Consider the following 22,975-nt stretch of genomic DNA (forward strand, 5'->3'; position numbering starts at 1 on the left):
TTTCTTTATTCACCCTTCTGTATACCTCCCCAGACATCCTAGATTTTCCAAGTACTTCAGAAAGCTGGTGCCATATTTTATCTTTGCTATTAGACACACTTGGTCCCAACCCCATGACAGAGAACCTTAATTAGTGAGAAAAGCACTGTTCCTCACTCCTCCTTAGGCTAACTGCTAGATTAAAGCACTCGTGAAGTAAAAAATGATCCAGTGTCAGACTGAATAGTATGATGGAGTGCTACCAAGTCACCCTTTGTAGTTTCTATCATGCTGGAACTGGCTGTAAAAAATCCTTGGAAGAAAGTGAACTCTGCCCTAGAGGTCTTGTACCTGTAGGCTCAGCTTGCCTGCATTTCACTATGACCACTATCATCTTCAGGACTGATCACCACTTCTGCCAGCACAGCTCACAAAGGTGGGTGCAATCACACCAACAACTTTGGCCAGCCTTGTTATTGCTCAGATGACTGAAGCCAGGACCTTGGGTGCAGTGTCAGAGGGTGAGCAGGCGCAGCACAGGATGTGCCCTCCCGTTGGTGCAGGTTTCTCGGAAGATGGCCAGCAGTATCACCAAGGCCAGAGTGAAGTTATACATATCCAATCACTATGCTCCAATCAATACAGATCCCAACAATTCCTAAATCTTTAATAACTTTCAGCAATCTTTACTTTCTATTATCCACGATGGGCTTTTACAACTTATGTTGTCTCTGTCATCAAAAAAATGTTCCAGCTGCAATAATGTTTCACACTTTACACCATGGCAATTCATTTATTTTACTAGAAAGGAAAGGATAACTGAGAAGGAGAGCTTTTATTGTGATGTGCTCTCTACTGCAATGCTTCCCACACCCATGCTCACTTGTATTCTAATAACTTCTGGGTTATGAGCATGTCTGTCAATGGGAGTTGTCATGGCTGTAAAGTCTTAACTCCTAATGCCTTCAGATTAAAAAATATTTCCTAGGACATTTTTTTTTAATTATTTTTTGAAGGTGGTTCATGTTTTTGTAAGGCCCAACACTCTGAGGAGTTTAGAGGATCAGTGGCCATCCACTGTCAATTCTATTTGCTTGTTTTCGTTATTTGGAAGGCTCAAAAATATATTGAAACTGAGATCCTCTGCAGGATCGGCTTTCTTTTCTCTACTAGTGGTCTCTACTGTAAAGGGAAACTTGGCACTGGATTCATCCAAGGCAGAACGAAGCTCTAAACCCTAACAATCACGCTCTACTTTAGGACCATTCACGTGATGATATATGCATTCAGGATACAGATTCAGATGATCACAATATCCTGAGAAAGCCAGCTCTCATTACTGCCATTGGCAGTTTTAACCATAGGAATATTGACGAAGTTCTTTACCGCAGATATGACTAATACTGGGGTGAACAATCATCTCCTTTTTGTAGTAGGGAGACTGGTGAATGTAGAATATTGAGTTTCATAGGCATCTGGGTAAGCTTTCCAGGACAATCTCCTTCCGTGCATTAATCTCTGAGTTCACTCAAACCAGAAAAAGGGCACGGAGCAGAAGGTATCTCACTGTCCTGGAGCATGGAGCTGGGGCAGGAGGGGAGAGTCACAGACGGTTGACAAGGTCAAATCAAAACAGATTTACACAAATAAGTAAGTTTGTGAGTGGTAAGGCAAACAGGAGGAGGAAGCAAAGAGATCAAGATGGTGATAGGGAAAAGATGGAGAGGGCAGGTTAAAAATATTCTGCATTCTTCCAGATTAGAGTGATTTTCTGTCTGCAGCTGAATAAGTCAACCTGACCTTCCATGCTCAGAGAAAGAGCAAACCCACTCAGATCAGTTTTAAGTGAACACTACTGCTGTGCTTCATTTTTTACAAGACAACGGACAGTCACTAATACTTGCACATGCTCTATATATCAACACCAAAGGCTACCACAAAAATCATCTTCTCGGATAATATAGCCACGAGAAGAATTTTAAAAATATCAGTCCACAACAGTGACAAGAGATAGATCTGCCTCTGAAATATTTATCTGGTGCCAGAAGTAGAGAAGATGCATGGGTCTGGAACACGCTTATAAATGTGGAAACAATGACAGGTGAGTAGTTGAGAAATCCTTATTAAAAGAAGAAGAAAAAAAAGATATTAGGAATTCTGTTGACCATACTGTTTTATCGTGTCTACAGGCGACCATCAGCTGTGTTATAGTGATGCTATTTACAACAAACTTTATGTAAACTGGCCACATTAGGGCAACTGGGAACACTACATGGCTTCTAATGGTCTTGGGCTTATTTTGCAGTGAGAGCATGACAGTTTCTGTACAGGCACTTGCTGCTGAAATGGGAAATAGGTGGGCTGCTTGCTGAGTCTGTCAGCTGGAACACTGACAATCGCTACTTGGACTGCTTCAATGTAAATACAATTTTCTCAAACTTCAGTACTCTGGGGCTGATTCTCCTTTTGTGATACTACACATTAATCTACTTCATTCTTGTTATTTTCAAGTTACACAACAACAAGAAGAAAAAACATAGGATATCTCTGCACAGCTTGTAGAAACTGATGGTGAGAAATTTCAAAAGCATCACCATTTTATTTCTGCCTTTCTTTTCCTTTCCCCCTTTATTGAAGTTCAGTCTGTCAGTGCTTCATCCAGGGAATACACAGATTTGCAAGCAAGGTCTCGGGGCAGTTTTCATTTTGTAATGAGAATATATGTACAAAGCCTTGTTTCTTTCATTAAAACAGATACTCACTGTTAAAGTCCACTTTAGACAATGTTTTAAATAATAATCATATAATTAATAGATAACGCTACTAGTTGTGTGTGTGTGTTTCATTTGGATTACATTTGGTCGTCTCCTGTCATTTAGAAACTTTTTTGCCTTTGGTGAACCTTCAATCCAGCTTCTCTAAACTGTACAGCAAATCACGAAATCCAACCTGCTTCTGTTCAGCATGAGATGTCCATGGTGTCTGATTATGTACATGCACATCTGGAAATCAGCCTAACATGGTTTAGCTTCTGCATTCCCTTGTTTTATAAATATGGTCACTGTGAATTAGACATCTGGAATCTTCCAGTCAGTCAAACCATTTCATCTCCATTTATCTGGAATACCTCTCATTGACATTTTTGCTTGTCTGATGGTTTGCAAGATATTTGTTTTCTTTTCCACATTCCCACAGTGCAACTGTGTCACTTTCCATGAAGCAAACTGTTTACTACTGTCAAAAGATCTATCTTTACAAAAGCAATAATGGAATCTGCAGCAGTGTTAAAGTTCCATTTTTGCTCCTCTCCAGCATCAGTGGAATTTTCAACTGTAACTCCAAGCATTTATGGCTACCAAAATTAATCTAAGAAGATTGGAACAAGTCTGGAAAGTAACATTTTGGGGTTTTATGAATATTCCACACAATATGCTCTGTAAGTACCAACTAAAATGTAATACTTCTTGCAATGAGTAAATGGCAAGATATTCATAGCATTTGATTTCTAGAAGGAAGCTTTGAAAATTCTTCTCTTGCTGAAAAGAGAAGCTATTTCCTTAAATCAGAGAGGAAGCACAGATTCACTGCTTTTTCAAAAGCGTCCCTAGGCATTGTTGGAAGTCACAAAAATAGCACTGGCCAGGTTTTCTGGAGAGGATCCACACTACTCACAACTTCTCGCAGCCATCCTTCTGTCTCGTGCCTGCCCTACTTTTGCTCTTTGGAGCCACCTCTCCTCACGTTAAAGAAGCGGCGCTCAGCGGAGCTGCCTCCACTGCCACCCCATGAATTACAGGGCACGATCTCCTCCTCGCTCCCCTGCCTTCAGCTCACCATGCACAGATGGAGGCATCTCCCACCCCCTGCTTTCCTCAGCTGGAAGTTCTGCTGAGGCCACCGAGGCAGAGCTGCGCTGCTCAATGCGAGGCGCTCCCCAGAAGCACACTTGTAGTAGTACAATTAAAGTGGTGCCTCTCCCCCTCCCTCTCCCGCTCTGTCTTGTAGTATCTGACTGTGAACTTCTCCCCTGGATAAACAGGCACTGCACTGACAGGTGCACTGCTGCCTGTTAAGGAATCTATTCTCACACCTTTTTTCAGGATTTTCAGTTTTACCTCTCAGTTGCCCTCACTACTTGGTGCTTTTTTCTGCCCATATCATGGGTGACACGTTATCTAAGACACATTTTCCAACCCATTTACCTAATTTCAGCAACACAGGCAGAAACTGCTTTATTAGTGGTATGTATACAACTCATCTGCAACAAACGTGGTTCTTTTCTGTTTTATTTTAGGTACAACAACCACAGTCCCTCGGCTCTTCAAACAGAGACTTTAAAGCGAGCAAAGCAAAACAAGGCAGTCAGACATTATCAGGGAGAACGGTGATTAGAACAAACAACAGTACAGAGGAAAAATGCATGGCTATTCAGAAACCGTCTTTTGGAAACTGAAGAAGAGATATGGAGCCATTTTTCACTAGGTTCACCAGAAAAATGTCAGCACACAGATGCTACTGTACTGTCAGATTGCATCTTAATTTGGCCAAAGGGGACCCAGGCAGTCACCCCTCACAGACAAATTTTAAAGGCCCATTACAAATCTGATTTATTGGTTGCTAAGAATCTCCCTGCTATGGTCTGCAGATTCTGCATGACATGGAGCTGAAATCCAGCTACAGATAAATGTACGCTTCTCTGTATGACTTAAATCCATCTGAATTCAGTATTTCTCGGACATCGGCCAAGCCTCCCCCCTGTTTGCCCACCCCTTTTCTTCCTAATACCTTAAGGCAGTTTACTTCAAAATGAAGCAGAGCATTAACCTGTGCAAAATTGCTAATTTGTACATAACTCCCTTCCTGCCATTAAAGAAAAAACAAAGATGAAGGAAAAAAAGGAAATGCCTTTTGTTCTAAAAAGGCAGGGAAAAATGTTCAAGAACAAAAGAAATGCATCTGCCCAGCAAGAGAAATGAGACATTGCTGGGCTTTCTTTTAGCTATTAAGGCACGCTGGTATAACAACAACCCTGCAAATGTAAGTATGACACTGAAATATTCAAGTCTTTCACCCTTTTCAAAAATTCTGTTGACTTTTTTTTCAAATTAAAAAAAAAAATCACATTTCTTGCTTTCGGTGAGAAGCGAAAGAGCACAAGAGTGAAATACATTCGGAATTGCTGAAGAAAGACCATTCAAACTTGCTCCACTTGAACTGCCCATTGTTACAATACAGACAATGTACAACAGCAATCACAGCTCAACTTGCAACCACACCAACATCACTGGAAATCCAAAGTCACTGTCTCTTTCTGTTCCCATAAACATCATCAAAGCCTTCGTTTGCCATTTCCTTGGCAAAAACCGAACAGCAACCAAACAGTCCTCTGACAATTTGTGAAAGAAACATGCAATCCTTCTGAAGGCATGGTGTTTCGTACAGGAACTATTCTAAACAAAGACAACATCAAAAGCAACCCAAGAACCACGCAAGGCAAGTCCGACTCAGCCCAAGTTTGCACTGAACATCTGGCTGGGCACGGCACCGCCTCTGATTCTGATTTTGTTTTGTGGGATTAAAGCCCATCTAATCACTTTAACCGACCCTGTCTCAGGTCCCAGCTACACTGCTTTATAAACCGAGAGAGAAAAAAGAAAAAAAAAAAAAAGAAGAAAAAAAAAAAAAAGAAAAGAAAAAGCAAGGAAGAGAGGCAGAGCGTTATCCCACCTTTCCATGGCTCTCAGCCCGTCTGTCTTCGCATGATCTGCAAACCACCTGTACCGATCCAGCCCATTCTGCAAGCAGAAAATACCTTCCCGGTAAGATGTAGTCTCAGCTGTGCTTTGATTTTTCGGCACGAATGTCTCGAATCTTCTGCTTAAGCCAGACACACACCAAACTGCAGCCGAGCTCTTTTGTTTTGCCTCTCCAGGGCTGAGGCAGCGGCTCTCCCGGCGCTGCCTCTCCTGTCCCCACCCCCGGCGGCCGCCCGGCTCCGCACGGACCCCAACCTTACAGCCTTACAGCCTTACAGCCCTACAGCCTTACAGCCCTACAGCCTTGCAGCCCCCGCCGAGCCCAGCCCCATCGCTCCCCGCTGCTTCCCAGCGCAGGGGGCATTTTAGGTGGCGGTCAGGTGATCCCGCCGTTAAAAACAGAAAGGATGCTCGGGGATGGTGCTCAGGGATCTGTGGTGGTTTTCAAACTGGCCATTAACATTACAAAGCAGGGGGAAAAATACAGCTCTGAGAGATCGCTAGGCATTCTTCTGCTTTCCAGTTCTCTTTCAGCAGCACACAAAAGCAGGCACGGTGGAAAGATACGTAATTAAACTTCTCACTGGAAATAGTTAGAAGTAAGGGGTTACCCTTAAGTAAGGGGCTATCCCTAGGTAAGGGGTTATTCCTTGTACCTAATTGTATTTCATATTGGAAAACAGATGCTATGCTGCCTCTGTAAGTTCCTTTCAGCTTCCTCCCGACTGTATTTTTCTTTCAAAGCAATATTTAAATATTTATGCTGAAGCCATATTTAACATCTGAACAGCAAACGATCCATATCCAACTGAAAACAATTATTATCTCTATATATGTTCATAGAATCATAAAATCATTAAGGTTGCGAAAGACCAATAAAATAATCTAGTCCAACCAACAACCCACGCCTGTGACTGCTCTAGACCGCATCTGTCAGTGTGACAACCATTCTTTCCTGAACACCTGCAAGAATGGTTACTTCACCACCTCCTGGACAGCCTATTCCAATGTCATACCACTCTTTCTGAGAAAAAAAACATTTCCTAATACCCAAACTGAACCTCCTCTGACACAATGTAAGGCCATCTCTTGCCCCATCACTGCTACCTCTGAGAAGAGGCCAACCCCCACCTCACCACAACAGCCTTTCAGGCAGTTGTAAAAGTGATAAGGTCTCCCCTGAGTCTCCTCTTCTACAGACTGAATTATCCCAGTATTATTACGCTGTAATTTCAAATATCTTTGACATAAGGCCTATTACATGTAAACCTGGCTTTATGAAGAGTGGCTAATCTAATGACACCATTCCCTCGCTTTCCATGATTAAAGCTACCATACTACGCATGGTTTGGAGCTCAAACTCTGAAAGAGAGTATGAATGAAACTGCAGTCCCAGATTCTGTGTGAGTCCCAGTTATTACCAACCTTTCAAAAATAGCAATTATTTTCACAAAAGTTAACAATGTATAAGTTTAATTGTAAATAATAAGTTTTGAGCAAATCTTGTAAGAAACAAAGACTATAAATCTTGATAGAATAATTTTTACCTCCAATTATCACTAAGAATTAAGGTTTAATGAGACTAGAGTGTCACCCAGATCCACCAATCAGTGGACCTGAGCACAGTGAGGTGGTGGGTGGTGAGTCTCAGCAGTCATGACAGTGACAGTGAGACACCTTTGCTGGTGCAGATTTTTATGAGCGTGGCATGCAGGCAAAATGCAGAACAAATGGTAGTGACCATGTTGAAAAATAGTGTTTTGTAGCTGAGAATATTTGCTCTATCAAAGAGTACTCTCTGTTGTAGTTTCCATGGAAATAAATAGGAGGCATTACTTTCAGAGCAACCCACATATCTTCTTTGCACTTACTGTAAAATGTTAGGAAACAGGAAATATTTGCAAAACTGGGCAGACAGTGTAAAGTAGGTATTCATATTTCATCAGTCTGAAATACTTGAAATGTATAGATGTATCACTATTCCAGAGCAAATTTAAGCCTGGCCTCCTAAGATTCTTAGAGTCTCAAGTTAAAGCCAGAAAGCCTACTCATCCATCCATCATCCAGCACAGGCTCTTCCAATACTTCCCAATGCTTCCAGTAATATCATAAATGACCATTTACCCTTCTCATATTAACTGCATGTCCGCTCACAGACCACAATTCAGTTTCTATGACACAATACACAGAACTCATATTTCCACCCTTCCCTTTCCATGTAATCATTTTTGATGATACAAGGTACACAAATGGGAAACTTTTTAACATTGTTCATATATATATATATATATATATATACATACATATACATATATATATATATACATATATATATATATATATATAAAGCTCTGGAGTTTAGCTTGTGCTAGATTTTGTTAGATTAAATGCTGAAAAAAAATTAGGAACTTAACCTGCTAAGGTAAGTATGTCCTTGTAGAAGAAGTGCCTTCCTCCGTAACACTCAAACACCTTTTCAACAAACACAGAAATAAGGCCATAGGTACCATATGAAGACAAAACAACTAGGCAGTTCCAAATCAAATATCTCATTTTCTAGTTGTAAGTAGTATTCTGCAAGTTTTGGGGACTCTGCAGAGAAAAGATTTTTCACTTCACCCTCCTGAAATAGCAGTAGTGAAATAAGTGTAATTATTTGCTAGAATGGATCAAATAGAATATACTCAACTGAAAAAAATCATCTGATAAGGCTCATACAAAGTATTTCTTACCCACATTTCTTTGGAACTCATAACGGAATTGCATGCAAGTTAGCGTTTTCTATCTCAGAAATCAGCAGCAATCTCTTATTGGGTATAAAGTCAATGTAATACATATATTGAGGAAATAAACAGGCTTCAAGTGTCACTGCTGAAAAGACAAATACCCACTCACAGTAGTGATAATACCATGTAAATCATGGGGCTGCAAGACAGTATTTCCAGCCTAATGTGAACAAAAACTAGCATGCACTTGAGTCACAATGTGCCCAGGGATCCTGTTGAACTAAGTGAGTTTCTTGAAGAGCAGGAGTATCCCATCTTATGTATGCGTGTGATGGCATCCAAAAACATTCAGTTTAGCAAAGCAGAACATACTATATATTTTCAACAATGAAATGCTGTAATCATTTGTCTAATGCTCAATTTAGTTTATGAAAATACAAAGAGAGTCATTTAATTTCTAAGAAATAAAATAATGATTTTAGACTTCCTATTAACCCTCTTGTAATCTCTAAGCTGATATGCAACATGAAAAGAACAAGAATTTCTGATGTATGTGATGATGCAGTGATAACTACAAGACTAATCCGCTGGAAGAGATGGGAAGATTATCTTCCATCTAAGAGGTATATTTATACATACACAGATATATAGGTATATATGCATAGAAGTAAATATAATTAGTCAAAATCGTGGAATAAATATGGATGAAAATCTGTCTCAAACATGGAGACAATAATTATGCTTTGGAAATAGCGTGCAGAAATACTTCTCACAATAAAATTGTACAAACTGATATTTTACTCCTCAAGAAGTAAATAGTATATTTTTTTATCACTGAGTCTATCTCTGGTAATTTCCTCAGAGGAATTTGAAAGTTTCCTGACAAAATCAGTGGTTTTAAATTATACTGTTTTAAAAATTAGAGCTTTAATTTGAACAACAACAAATACTAATCAAATTATTGAGGCATGATGAAAATAAATTAATGGTCTACTTTATTATAGAAATACTCTCAGTATTCGCAATGTTGATTTTAAAACAGTAAACAAATGCATATATCAACATTAAAAAACAAAAAACAAAATCCATTTTATTTGTAATATAGTATCGTAATATAAATCCTTAAGGCCAGATTGATTAAAAAAAAAAAAAAAGCCATAGAACTAGGCTGTGCTGTTTCACAATTAATTTACATGCAAGTAAAAGAGGTGCACGCTTAAAACAGAACTGTATCCAGTCAATAGGAAAAGGGATGTAAGTTTATGAAGACTTTGAACTTTGTGCAGCAAGCAAGCATGAATGCTTTGCTTTTCTTTTATGTTTCAGAAGTAGAATTTTCAAGTCCATGTTTCAAAAGTATTGTAAAAGGAGACAAAACTCAACTTCTGAGACTTTATATCAATATTATTGATAAGTAAAAATATCTAAATGCATACGTTATGCACATAATATACACAATTGAGGAAACGATTACAAAATTAGCACTGACTGTGTTCTAAGTGACTTATCCCATCAGAAATACCAGAAAAAATAATCATGACAGTTAACAATTTTGGAATCAATTAAGTTTGTTTTTTGGGTGTACCTACAGTCCTTTGTGTTCGGAGGAGAAACGTTGCCAAGAGGAAAGAGAAACAAAGAAGGTTGAGGTACAGACATTGTCCTATTCCAGTGACATAAATAGGCCATTTGACATGTGTAGGCTGTGACCTATGCTAGAGACAGCAATTAATGCAGACCTCTCTGTGGAATGAATTTGTCATTATCTCTGACTTCTAAAAACGACATAAACAAGCAAGACATGATGAGCAAGGTTAATACCAGTATCCCTTGGATCTCCTGCGTTGTCTTGTCAAATTATGGGAAGGCACAGTATGAGAGCATGGGTGCCTTCTCTTCTTCAAAGATCAGATGAAAAATTATTGACAAAAAAAAAAAAAAATTGAAGAATAAGGATAAACAAAATTCTTTAAGTTGAGGTGGTAGTACATTAGCCATCTTGGTAGGACATTCATGCTGTTTTTAATTTGGAATCAATAAAAGAGTCACACCACTTCTAAAGAAACTTCATGAGCAAAATGGAAATCAAGCAGGACACCATTCAACGCTGATGTCAACAGTAGATCATTCTTCTTGTTTCAGAAGTCAGTGCTAAAGGAAAGCTTTTAAGAATACAAAAACAAGAGTTTGGACTATGTATACCCACTTAAAAGTCTCAGAGCTAATATCCTAATAGTCTAGAACCTAGAGCTCAGGTACACATTGAAGGCATGCTCAAGATACAAAGGCTTTATCACAGAATCATAGAATCATAGAATCATTGCCCTTGACTTTGGTGTATATATACATGTGTACGTGTGTGCGTATCTATGCTAATGATCATTAGTCTGAATAATTCCTATCCATATAAAGCAGTAACAAAACAAACAAACAAACAAACAAACAAAAATAGAACTACAGTTTCATACTGCTAAATAACAAGAAGAAAGACTTGTACACAATTTATTTCTGCATCTAAGATGTCTGCAGTGCTGTAGGTGTCTATGCATGTGCATCACATTCCATTCATGAAAAGGCAGTCATTCCATTACATAAATTTTGCACATAGGCCTCATCAATTTGTAGAGGGCTCAGGGAATGTTACCTCTAACATTTACAAAAATTCTTACCTTTTCATTTGCCAACCAATTGTGAGACACGTTTCAGAAAGACCAAATACCATAATCTAATTGATAAGCACCACAATGTCAATAACTTAAATAGAAACAGGTGGATAGCAAAATAAAAAACTGGAAAGTGTTTTATGTGTTTTTCTTTGGATAACTCTACCATTTCTCTCTCTCTAAGACTGTATAATGCATGTACAGGCCCATGACGAGAAGAAGAAGATAATTATAGTCCTCTCCAGACAGTGTTTTCATTAAGTGTGCTATTTTGGATAAGTAAGTTTTTAATTGGTTTCCTGTGCCTCTAAAGAGGAAGGCCTATAGTAGCACAGAAGTGAGGATTTGCAACTCTACTGCTTCCCCCTGTTGGAATTCAATAAAGTTTAATTGGATTACAGTGGGGGTATCCACAAGATGTCAATTACTGGTATATTCACAGTGCCGACCTCTTCTTCCAGTGGCATTTGATTGACTCACTCTGCAGACTTCTTTTATTATAGGACCTCTTTCCCTTCTTCCCAGAGAATAAGTATTGTATGGAGATGCCAAAGTCTTTATTAAACAGCAGCATAATTACGCAACTCATGTGGCATTGCCTACTAAAACCAAAGCTCTACCTGCTCTAAGTTTACAGCATGTGAACTATTTTATTCAAAACTAGTTCTGGAATGTCCTTCTGTATCTGTGACTATGCACATTTGTTGATAATTTCCTTCCAACTCCGAAATTCACTGCTTACAGAATGGTACCACATTTGTTATTTTAAATCCTATAGTGACTTATAAGGGACTGTAAGTTTCATTTCTCTTTGGTGAACAAGAATTTTATCATGAAATGGCTGATTTTAACTTTTGAACATCATTGTACTGGAGAGATATAAGAATTGAAAATTGTTACTTGTTTTCTGTTTTTTCGTTTTTGTTTCTTTTTTTTCCTCCCATGTCATATGAAAAGAGAATATATACATTTTTCCATACTACTGCACTTACATTCTAAAACTTCCAATGTGTGGGACTTACTTGGAGCTCCACAGGTTAGAATTTTAAACTTAAATTCTTATTTGTTTGTTTGTTTGTTTAAATCAATAGCTCTTAACAGAAAGCTATGACGAAATTACTCAAAAGCATAAATACAAATGCATCTATTTGTAAATATGAAGTATAATGGGCACTTGATGAATATTAATTGTTATTTTTTGCTATAGTTTCATAATTTTACATATATGTAGGAACATTTTTCCTGTTAATAGAAACATTTAAATGTTACTACTAGTAGTATTTAATCAATCTTTTTATGTTGTTTTAAAATATCTTTCGTATACTAAACATATAATGTGAGCACACATAAGTGATAATTTCAGATTTGTGTTTAAATCAGTTATTGGACAGCTGTGCAAAAAAAGGTCAGATTTTTTCTGGTACTATTATTAATATTTCTTTCTGGAAAAGTATGTCTACAAGAAGCCTCATATTCATAAAGCATATAGTAATATTCCATTTACTCATTAATAGTCAAATACACACACAATGGCACATCTGACACAGGCAGCTGAGTTGGGAATTGAAACCATAATAATTAACAATAGATTTCTTGATCTCACCATGACAAGTAAATGAAACACTCTGCAGTGTGCTTGCCCACTGGAAGAGGGAATTAACTCAGTATGAGCAGCAGAATGGAAGTATATCACTGATTAGATCTAATTCACAAGGAATGCTACAGTGGAAGCTAGTATTAGTAAAACAAACCTTTAGTAAATATTGCACATGAGTATGCAGAAACACACAGATATGTGTTACCAATAAGAACCTTAGTGTAATGGCACAAGATGTACAATCTCAAATCCGATAATTAATTAAATAAATGAAATTAAATGTACAAAAAAAAAAAAAAATGTAACGTTTGTATGATTTGGCTTCCTGTAAACATTTTAATCCTTTTTTTTTTTTTTTTTTTTTTTTTTTCGGGGAATTTTGGTTTTACTTCGTCTCCGGTTTAAACGACTCCCCTCACTCCTCAGCCTGCCCCTCTCCGTTCAGTCCCGTGGTTCATCTCTGTTCAGCACCTTGGAGAGCGGCAGTCCCTGCCGCAGCCGCTCTCTCTTCGGCCGCGAGCAGCCCAGCAGCACAGAGTAAAAAGCACTTTCCTTTCACACGGATTATCTTCCCCTGCTGTTCTGTGTGTATGTTATTATTACGCAGTTTATTAATACGCATTTATTATTACTGCTACATCTTTCCTTTCCTAGTCTTCAAATTGTTTTTTTCTTTTGAAGTGACATTTGCTTTTGCAGCAACTTTCCTACTTCTCAGGAACAGAATGTTCTCCCTTCCCTTCTTCAAACACACTGCAAGACTTGTATTTACTTCTTTATTTATTTATTTTTGAGAGGCTGTCTTCTGTGAGAAGAGCTCAGAAACTGCCACATGTCAGATGAGAGCCAGTTACAAGAGGCTCCAAAAGGCACCCACTGCTGGCCAGAGATGAGCCATGAGGGACATCAGTTGTGTTACAGGAAAGCATGAGGTGCTCTAGACATGGAGAAGTTCCTTGCAGCTCATGGACACTACACAGAACAGATCTTCATGTGCAGCTATGGAGTAGCCCACTCTGCACCAGTGGATGTGGCCGGAAGTAAGCACAGCCCATGAATATGCCCACAGAAGCAGCCCTGGGCCCGAGCTGCAATTTGTGGAGAGGATTGTGGTGGGGCAGGCAGGCTGGGGGAGCTGCTGCCCGTGGGGACAGTTTTGGAGTAGTGTGTGAAGGATGAGTTCAAAGCTATGGACCAACGTTGAGAAGTAGAAGTTTGTGGGAAGCCCACTTGGGATCAGTTTAGGAACAATCTCATCACTGAGAGGGAAAACACGCTAAAGCACAGGCAGAGTGGCCATAAAAAAGCAGTGGAAATGAAGCATTACGTATGACTGTAGCTCTCATTCCCTGTTTCCCTGCAACACCTGGAGGGAGGGATGGGAAGGGAGAATGTAGAAAAGGCTGTATGTGGGGGGACAGTATTTTAAGTTGGCTTTTAGTTTCTCACTGCCCCAGACTGAAAATAATAGGCAATAAATTATATTAATCTCATTATATCAAGTCTTTTTCAATAATTCATGAGCAATCTCTCTGTTTTCATCTCAACCCTTAAGCCCTATTCTTTTGTACCTTCTTCCCTTCTTCCTTTGAGAAGCAAGGGTGAGAAAGCAATGTGGTGGAGTCTATTTAGACATTAGCGTGAAACCACCACGGAATATGCAGTAGAAGTATTGTATCATGCGTTTTAATATTGTTGTTCTAAAATATTTCTGAGTCAGAGGTATGGCATTCTTGTACATTGTGTACTGTTACTTTATAGTAACTCTGAATCAGAAATTATCATGATTGCAGACATAAATTTTCACTATAGTCATAATAGTTGCAATTACTAATCTTCTTTCAAGTATTAAACACATTTGAATGATACATGTTCTCTTTAAAGCTTAAAGAGACTAGTCAGAGCTTGAAATTGTAACTAAATATCTGAAGATGCAAATACTTACAAGGTGAAAATCTGAGCCTGTTCAATGGAATTGTTCACCTGTAAAAAGCCACATGCTATGCCCTGGCAGGATCTGTACCTAAATTATCTCATTAAGGCTCAGAGTTTAAATAACTCTCAGACTGACATAAATCAAGAATGATTCCCAAAAGTCAGTGTAGATTCATTAGTGTAACTCACAGCAATTTTTAGGTTGGTTTCTTATGGAAAATAAGGTTTTGTGATGACATTACGAGAGGAAAGTCACTAAGGAAAGTAAGTAAGGAAGATATGGATATGATTTCTACATCTATATTTATCTGTGCATCCTTCTGTCTCCCCTGCTAAATCTGAAGATGAAAGCCAATTAAAAAATAAATTACAAGCAATTGACAGAAGACACAAATGAGTAAGGCAGATAAGAAAGCTTGAGTAAAAAGTTCATTCTTGAGATCAACCACCAGATTTGTAAAAGACCAATTTTGTGGATTTGACAGCATGCAAGCATTCTTTCTTTTTAAAATGGTGGTGGAGTTCTGTAAGTATATTTCACATCTCTCTTTTTACTCTGTGGCTTTTGTAGGTTTACTGTGATATATGAATTTCTGAGTGCATCTTCAGCAATGGCCTCCCTAGGAATGAATCAGAGGCAGCCTTTCTTTCTCTCTTCACAACAAACAAAACACCCATGTAATGTGCTTTAGAAAATTCAGACAGGAAAAAAAAACCAAAAACATTTGGCCTTAAATGAAAACACAGTCAAACTGCTGAAATCTTGTGAGAACTGCTTATATTGTCTCCAAGGCACCTTCTGCCAGAAATCCCCTTCCAGTCACAGCATTTCTCAGTACGTGGTAGGAAAATCAAGCATTATAAAATGTGAGGTCTGAAGGGTAAAGCCCACATATTCTCAAAAAAATGACTTACATCCTGTAGAGACACCAGAGGACACCAAATATTCAAACATATTCAACATTTCCAAACACTAGCAATGCACTATAGTCTTAAGATGGATCATGGATTAATGTATAGGTGACTAAATAACATGGCAACTGTGGATGAATAATAGCCCTGGCTGAAGTTACTCTCTGCAGTAGAAGTTTATAGTTTGGAGTTGAATGTGAGGCCACAGAGTATGCTGAGCTATGGAAGAATCTCTTTCCTGGGGAGATTTCAGAGTGGCTGAAAAAAACAGGTCCTATTTCCATACAGGAAATATACAGAGGAAGGCAAACCAAAACTAATACCATGCCAGTTGCTCTTTATTATGCAATTGCTAATTCTAGTATTTCATGCCTTCAAAGATCAAATAATGCAACTCACTTTATAGGCACTGACACTGTATGCCACATGGAAGTCAAATCTGTCTGTTGCTAATAAATAATACTTGATCTCCATTGGCTCTTTTGTTCTTGTTGTTTTCTTTCTTTCTTTTTTTTTTTTTTTTTTTTTTTTTTTTTTGTTAGCACAAATAGAAGTATTTTCTCTGTAAACATCTTGAACATCTTGAAAATCTTGGGATCAGAAATTATCCGCAACTCAGTAAGGAACCACACTTTTGGTAGAAGAAACTTGACCAGCAAAGATTTTACAGAAAATCCCTGAATTCGAAAGTGATTCTGTTTAGTTGAAAATGAAGCTAATGCAGGATACTAAGATGTTTTTTAAATAATGCTAAATAATTTTTATTAACAGATTACCTAAAAAATGCAATAATTTATCTGTCTTACACCCTATGTGATGGCAACATCAGAAAATGTTAAAGTACAGATGAACAGTTGCAGTTTCTATATGTTAAAGTCATAAGTAATAGTAAGAGCTGAACCTTTAGCGATACTTCAGCTGAAAATTTTATCTTATGTACAATTATGAGCTGGCACCCAAAGCACACAGTCTCCTCAGAATTTAGGCAGCTGTAGATTTTCCACAGTGCCAGGCCTTTACCCAGTCAGACCCAATGCTAACAGACTAATCTTGCTTTTTTTTCTACTGCATTTTTCTTTATTCTGGGGATCAACTTCTCACATGAAGAGAAACCCATCTTTGACATGCATGTCAAGATTTCTAATATCACAGCTTACCTCACTGCACCCGCTTTCCAGTAAGACAAAATTCTTGTGTCAAAGGTTACATCTAACAAAATCCTGTATATATTCATTCAACCCTTTCAGATTCAGAATGTTATCTTAATTTCTGATACAAAATTTGACAAATACTATCTTTAAGCAACAAATTTCTAGTACTGTTGCTAAAAGATCCGTATAGCCTAGCAAGCACAAAATACAAACTGGATATTTTTCTGCAAATCTTTCTGCCTTGCTGTTCCATTAAAAGATGATCCTGAAAAACTTTTCATTGTAAAAGGAGAGTAGGATTAATGTCATTCTTCTAGTGTCCCCTAAATGAAAGTTGAGACATTGTTTAGTTTATGGATCTTAAGTGTACCTCTAGTACTCCCTGAGATTTACAAGGAATCATAGAATCATAGAATCACAAGGTTGGAAAGGACCTACAATATCATCTTGTCCAAGTGTCCTCCCATCACCATTGCCACCACAAACTAAACCATATCTCATAGCTCTTCATCCAGATGCCTCTTGACCTCTGCCAGGGATGATGACTCCTCAACCTCCCTGGGCAGCCATTGCAGCGCCTGACCACTCTCTGAGAGAAAAAGTTCTTCCTTATGTCTAACCTAAACCTCCTCTGGTGCAACTTGCAGCCATTCCCCTGGGTGCTGTTCGTTGCCTGAGAGAAGAGGCCGAACTCCTCCTCATCACAACCTCCCTTCAGGAAGTTGTACAGTGCAGTGAGGTCTCCCCTGAGCCTCCTCTTCTCCAGACTGAACAATCCCAGCTCCCTCAGCCGCTCCTCATAAGACTTGTGCTCCAGACCCCTCACAGTTTCGTTGCCCTTCTCTGGACATGTTCCAGGGCCTCAATGTCTTTCTTGTATTGAGGGGCCCAAAACTGAACACAGCACTCGAGGTGCGGCCTCACCAGTGCTGAGTAGAGGGGGATGATCACCTCCCTGCTCCTGCTGGCCACACCATTTCTAATGCAGGCCAGGATGCCGTTGGCCCTCTTGGCCACCTGGGCACACTGTCGGCTCATGTTCAGCCAAGCATCAACCAACACCCCCAGGTCTCTTTCCTCTTCACAATTATCCAGCCTTTCATCCCCAAGCCTATAACACTGCATGGGGTTATTGTGGCCAAAGACACTTGGCCTTGTTGAACCCCATCCCATTCACCTCAGCCCAGCTTATCTAGATCCCTCTGAAGGGCCTCCCTACCCTCAGGCAAATCAACACCACCTTTCAACTTGGCGTCATCTGCAAACTTACTGAGGGTGCACTCAATCCCCTCATCTAGGTCATCAATAACTATATTAAACAAGATGAGCCCCAGCACCGACACCTGGGGGACACCACCTGTTCCTTACCAAAAAAAGGATATACCTTCCAGGCCACAGGCAGCCAGTTTTCCCAGGAGAATAATGTGAGAAATCATGTCAAAGGCTTTGCTGAATTCTAGGTAGACTACATCAACAGCCTTTTCGTCATCTACTAGTCTGGTCACCCAGCCATAGAAGAAGATGAGGTTGGTCAAGCATGACCTGCCTTTCATGAACCCGTGCTGGCTGTGCCTGCTTCCCCGGATGCCACACACATGCTGTGTGATCTCATCCAAGATGATTTGCTCCATAACTTTCCCTGGATCTTGAAAGAAATGGTGGATTTTTGTCTTGTAGACAAGTGTTGTTTTATTTCAAGTAATGGAGTAGGCAGTAGTTTTCATGTATATTAAGTTATCTCAACTGTGTATAAGGAATAGTAGTTACTAATCAGTAAGAGAAGGTACTGCAGGCACTACTGTAAACTTTTGGAATTCTTTTTCTGCTAGTCAACTTTTTCATGCCCTAACAAAACATTCCATTTTACAAATATTCTTAAATAAGAACAAATTGCTTAATCAATGCAAAATCAATACTAAGAATCAGTAGTACTGTAGCCTATTGAATACTACTGGCTTTTTACAACAACAGGAAAATCAACTGAGTGGAATATGAAGATTTTATTGCTTTCAGACCAGGTAACAGAAAGCATATTCTGAATTTAAAACTTGATAGTGATTGGGTGGACTGCTTCTGTTCTGTCTTTCAGAAGGGCATATTCGCAGGAATTTCTGTCCTGTTTAGGGCATGGTTAAAACTGTCATCTATGCCGCTCATTTAATGAGATAAGTATCCCAGAGGGAAAGAAGAGAATCATTAGAAATGAGTGATGAGCTGGATCACTGCTGTGACTGAAAGCAGATCAAAGACACCTCTTTGAGAATTATGAATGTGTGTGTAGATGATATGCACCTGACTCATGATGATGTGGATACAGTTTGCAAAGACTGATCAAATTCCATTGAATTGCATTGGAAAATCTGTGAGACAAATCATAAGGAAAAAGCATTTCAACTATCTGTGAAGATTATAAAATTATGCTACATAATTCTTGCTCATATCACTGGTCATGAGTGGTGTTCCCCAGGGGTAGGTGCTGGTGCCTCTTCAATATCTTTATTGATGTCCTGGATGAGAGCATTGAGTATACAGTAAGTTTGCAGATAAAGACATCAAGCTGGTAGGAAGTGCTGATCTGCCTGGGGTTAGCAAGGCCCTACAGAGGGATCTGGACAGGCTGGTTTGCTGGGCTGACACCAATGGGATGAGGTTCAACAAGACCAACTGTTGTGTCCCGCACTTTGGCCACAACAACCCCAGGCGACGCTACAGGCTTGGGGCAGAGTGGCTGGAAGACTGTGTAGAGGAAACAGACCTGGGGGTATTGGTCAATACTTGGCTGAACATGAGCCAGCAATGTGCCCAGGTGGCCAAGAAGGCCAATGGCATCCTTGCTTGTATCAGAAATAGTGCTGCTAGCAGAAGCAAGGAAGTAATTGTACCTCTGCACTCAGCACTGGTGAGTACCGCTCCTTGTGTACTGTGTTCAGTTTTGGTCTCCTCACTGGAAGAAAGACATTGAGGCTCTAAAGCATGACCAGAGAAGGACAACTAAGCTGGTGACAGGTCTGGAGCACAGGCCTTATGAGGAGTGGCTGAGGGAGTTGGGATTGTTTAGCCTGGAGAAGAGGAGGCTCAAAGGAGACCTTATCGCTCTCTATTACTACCTGAAGGGAGGCTGTAGTGAGCTGGGGGTTGGCTTCCTCTCTGTGTGATAGGATTATAGGAAATGGCCTCAAGGAGAGATTCAAGCTGGACATTAGGAAATACTTCTCCACAAGAGTGGTCAAGTGTTAGAATGCATTGCCTAGGAAGGTGGTGAAGTCAGTGATCCTGGAAGTGTCCAAGGAACATTCAGACATTGTGTTGAGGAACACCGTTTAATGAAAACTACTGGTGAAAGGTGAACAGTTGGACTGGATGATCTTGTGAACCACCAAGGATGAACCTTAGTGATTCTATGACTATAGATGAGCTTTTTTTGTTTCCTTTCTTCAGAACCCTATTTTCATCCAAATCTGATCATCATTTATATATATCATCATACCTTCCTACCTCTATTGTAAAATGGACTCTACATATATGGACTCTACAATGGTTCTATTGTAAAATGGAATGATAATAATTTAATCCCAGTAGAACTGTGCAATGTCATTTGCATTCAGGGACAGAGGTTATTTTACTAGATTTAAAAATGAAAGAATAAAAGAAACATGACATAACTTAGTATAAAGGGCTTGCTATTTTATGACCTATATACTATAATAAAAAACACTACAGAATCATTCTTTTTTGAAGGAAAATTTGGCACAATCTTTCATTGAGCTCCGTCCCATTTTCCTGAAGATGTTATCTTGAAACATTTGTGTGGGGTTTTGCTTGCTTTCATTCCCTGACACTGAAGTCCAGCTTTCTAGATTAACAGAATTGATTAACAATTTTGTAAACTAGCCAAGCTAACACTCGTGGTGATGACAGCAGATTTTGGTCTTTCCGTAGAAGACTGAATTGTTCAGTAAATTAAACTAATTGGTGAGGTGATAAGATAATCCAGTAACTTGCAGTCAAGTTTAGTTTCCTATATCAGTACTTCCCTGGAAAATCTAAGAGAAATATATACTTCTTCTCATCACAGAAATACAGGAAATTCTCATCTCAGGAAACAGTTAAAAATCTGTGCATACAAAAGCAAGACCTATTTAGTAAGAAGAGCGTTTCTCTACATTACCACAACTCAAAACAGAACACCAAGTGAGCCTCAGGACCCCAGTAGCTGAATTACAGCTAACATAGAAAGGAGAACATTTCCAACTCCACCTTCCACCCTTCCCCCAAAAAATAATAATCAGATGCAGGGATTACAATCTCTAAAAAAAAAAAAATATATATATATATAAATATAAAACACAATAGACATTTGGGCCTTTGATAAGAATTGCAAAGTAGAACAGACAACAGAATTAAGCATGCCTGGAAGTAACATAGTTGATATAATTACAATACACACACACACACACAAAAAAAAAAAAAAAAGAAAAAAAAAGAAAAAAGAAAGAAACAAAAAATGTTCATGTACCATGAAACTTGTGCTTCAGCAAATATGAGAGAGATGGATTATATGGCTTTCGAAGGCTTTCATTTACAGTTAAGTCCAAACTGAAACACCAGAGCATTAAAGTCAGAAAAATCTGAAGGTTAGCATTTTTTTTCAATGAATGAAGTATTAAAAGTACTCCCTAAGTGAGCACTTCTTTTGTTATATAAATCCCTGTTCACTGAACCGATTTCCCGTTAGTAGACTGAACCATGGATTAGGTACATTTGATTTGAAGAATGTCACTAATGAAACAAATCATCAGGAAAGTAAAAAAGAATTTTAAAGTGTGCTTAGTGTGCTGCATGGTCATAGTGATGAGATTTTGCAGAGAAGGGTAGAAACTCAATGGGGAAAAAAAAAAGGGAAAAATGTGAGTATATAAAAACGGATTTATGATGCGGCTTAGAAAAGTTGGACTTTCTGAAAGAGCCATGTGGAACTGAGGTAGCTGATGAAATATAAATGTTAACAAACATTACAGCTTAATGCAAATGAAACATTTGTTGTACAAAATTGTAAAGAAATGGCAGTACTTGAAGTCAGATCAGGTTAATGGAGGCCGTGCATTGTTACCGTTCACATCAACCAGCTGGCAGTCAGAGTCCTTCACTTCCTGTTAAATGAGTATGAGAAACTCAGGACGGCAGTGCCTCAGTTTCCTCATTTATGAAACAGGAGGGCAACTTAGCAGTGCTGCAGGGCTTAATTATGCTCACAAAGTACATGGGACCATTGTAGGAAACATTATATGCATGTGAATTTCTATGAGCATAACATCTATATTATCAGTTCTTTGAATAATAAGAAAAGATGTGAAATCTTCAGGCTTGCAGGTGTAAAGGAAAAGACATATTTCCCTCAAGAAAAATCACAGTATGTAACAACTTTGTAATTTTGCTGTGAATCCAACATTATATCCCAAATACAATAATCTGTAAGTGTAGGACATGATTTTCTGTATTTGTCTGGAAAGTAGTCAAGGTCTTACACAAAAATCTAAAACTCCTTCGTTCATACTTTGTTCAAGTTTACATTGATTATCCCTGCATGGCACAGATACAAACCAAGATTGTATCTTTATAACATTTGCATTATTATCAGGACAAAATAGATAAGCAAATTATTTCGCCATTTAAAACAAAACCTTTTATGTATTACAAACAATCATATGTACTTTTCTGGAAATACTCACACTGAGGTAGGGGCATCCTCAGCATTTCATTGAAATGCTCTTCCTCACTCTGCTATAAACATTTTTTATGCATGTAATGATTGTGCCTCTGACTCCTCATTAAGTCTTAGGTTTTTTTCTTTTCTTTTCTTTTTGTTTGTTTGTTTTGGTGGTATGGGTGGCTTATTGAGTTTAGCTATTCATTCTTACAGTCAACATCTCTGAAAGAAATAAGATATAAATCTATATCCTCCTGCATTTCACATTATCACATTATTTGACAAAATAAATTAATGAGTAAAACCTTTGTTAATACAGATTTAGGACTCTCACAGTTTACAGAACATCAATTCAGAAAAATTAAACCTTCTGAAGAGTATAAAATAAAGAATTACAGTACATGACAGCCCAGTCTAACTCACTTCAGTTCTACCTCTGAAGCTTGCAAAAGCCACTGGGAATATCTGTGACAGCCCATCTCCAAAAGCAGCACATAACATGGCAGAGAGGTAAGACGATATACTGAGTTAAAGGCCAAAAAATACTGT

General features: G+C 38.7%; 1 protein-coding gene across 7 annotated transcripts in view; it reads right to left on the minus strand.

Annotated features, from left to right (window-relative positions):
* MAGI2 (membrane associated guanylate kinase, WW and PDZ domain containing 2) overlaps positions 1 to 22,975 on the minus strand; it is a 699,053-nt gene that overhangs the window by 375,475 nt on the left and 300,603 nt on the right. The window contains exon 1 of one of the 7 annotated variants that reach the window (XM_052680842.1): positions 5,707 to 6,065. The exons of the other annotated variants lie outside the window; for them this stretch is intronic. The gene's annotated coding sequence lies outside the window, so the exon portion shown is untranslated. Of the gene's footprint in view, positions 1 to 5,706; positions 6,066 to 22,975 lie in introns of those variants that run through there. 7 annotated transcript variants of the gene reach the window in all.

This window comes from Tympanuchus pallidicinctus, unplaced genomic scaffold (genome assembly GCF_026119805.1).
Source record: "Tympanuchus pallidicinctus isolate F22 unplaced genomic scaffold, pur_lepc_1.0 scaffold19, whole genome shotgun sequence".
Taxonomy (NCBI): domain Eukaryota; kingdom Metazoa; phylum Chordata; class Aves; order Galliformes; family Phasianidae; genus Tympanuchus; species Tympanuchus pallidicinctus.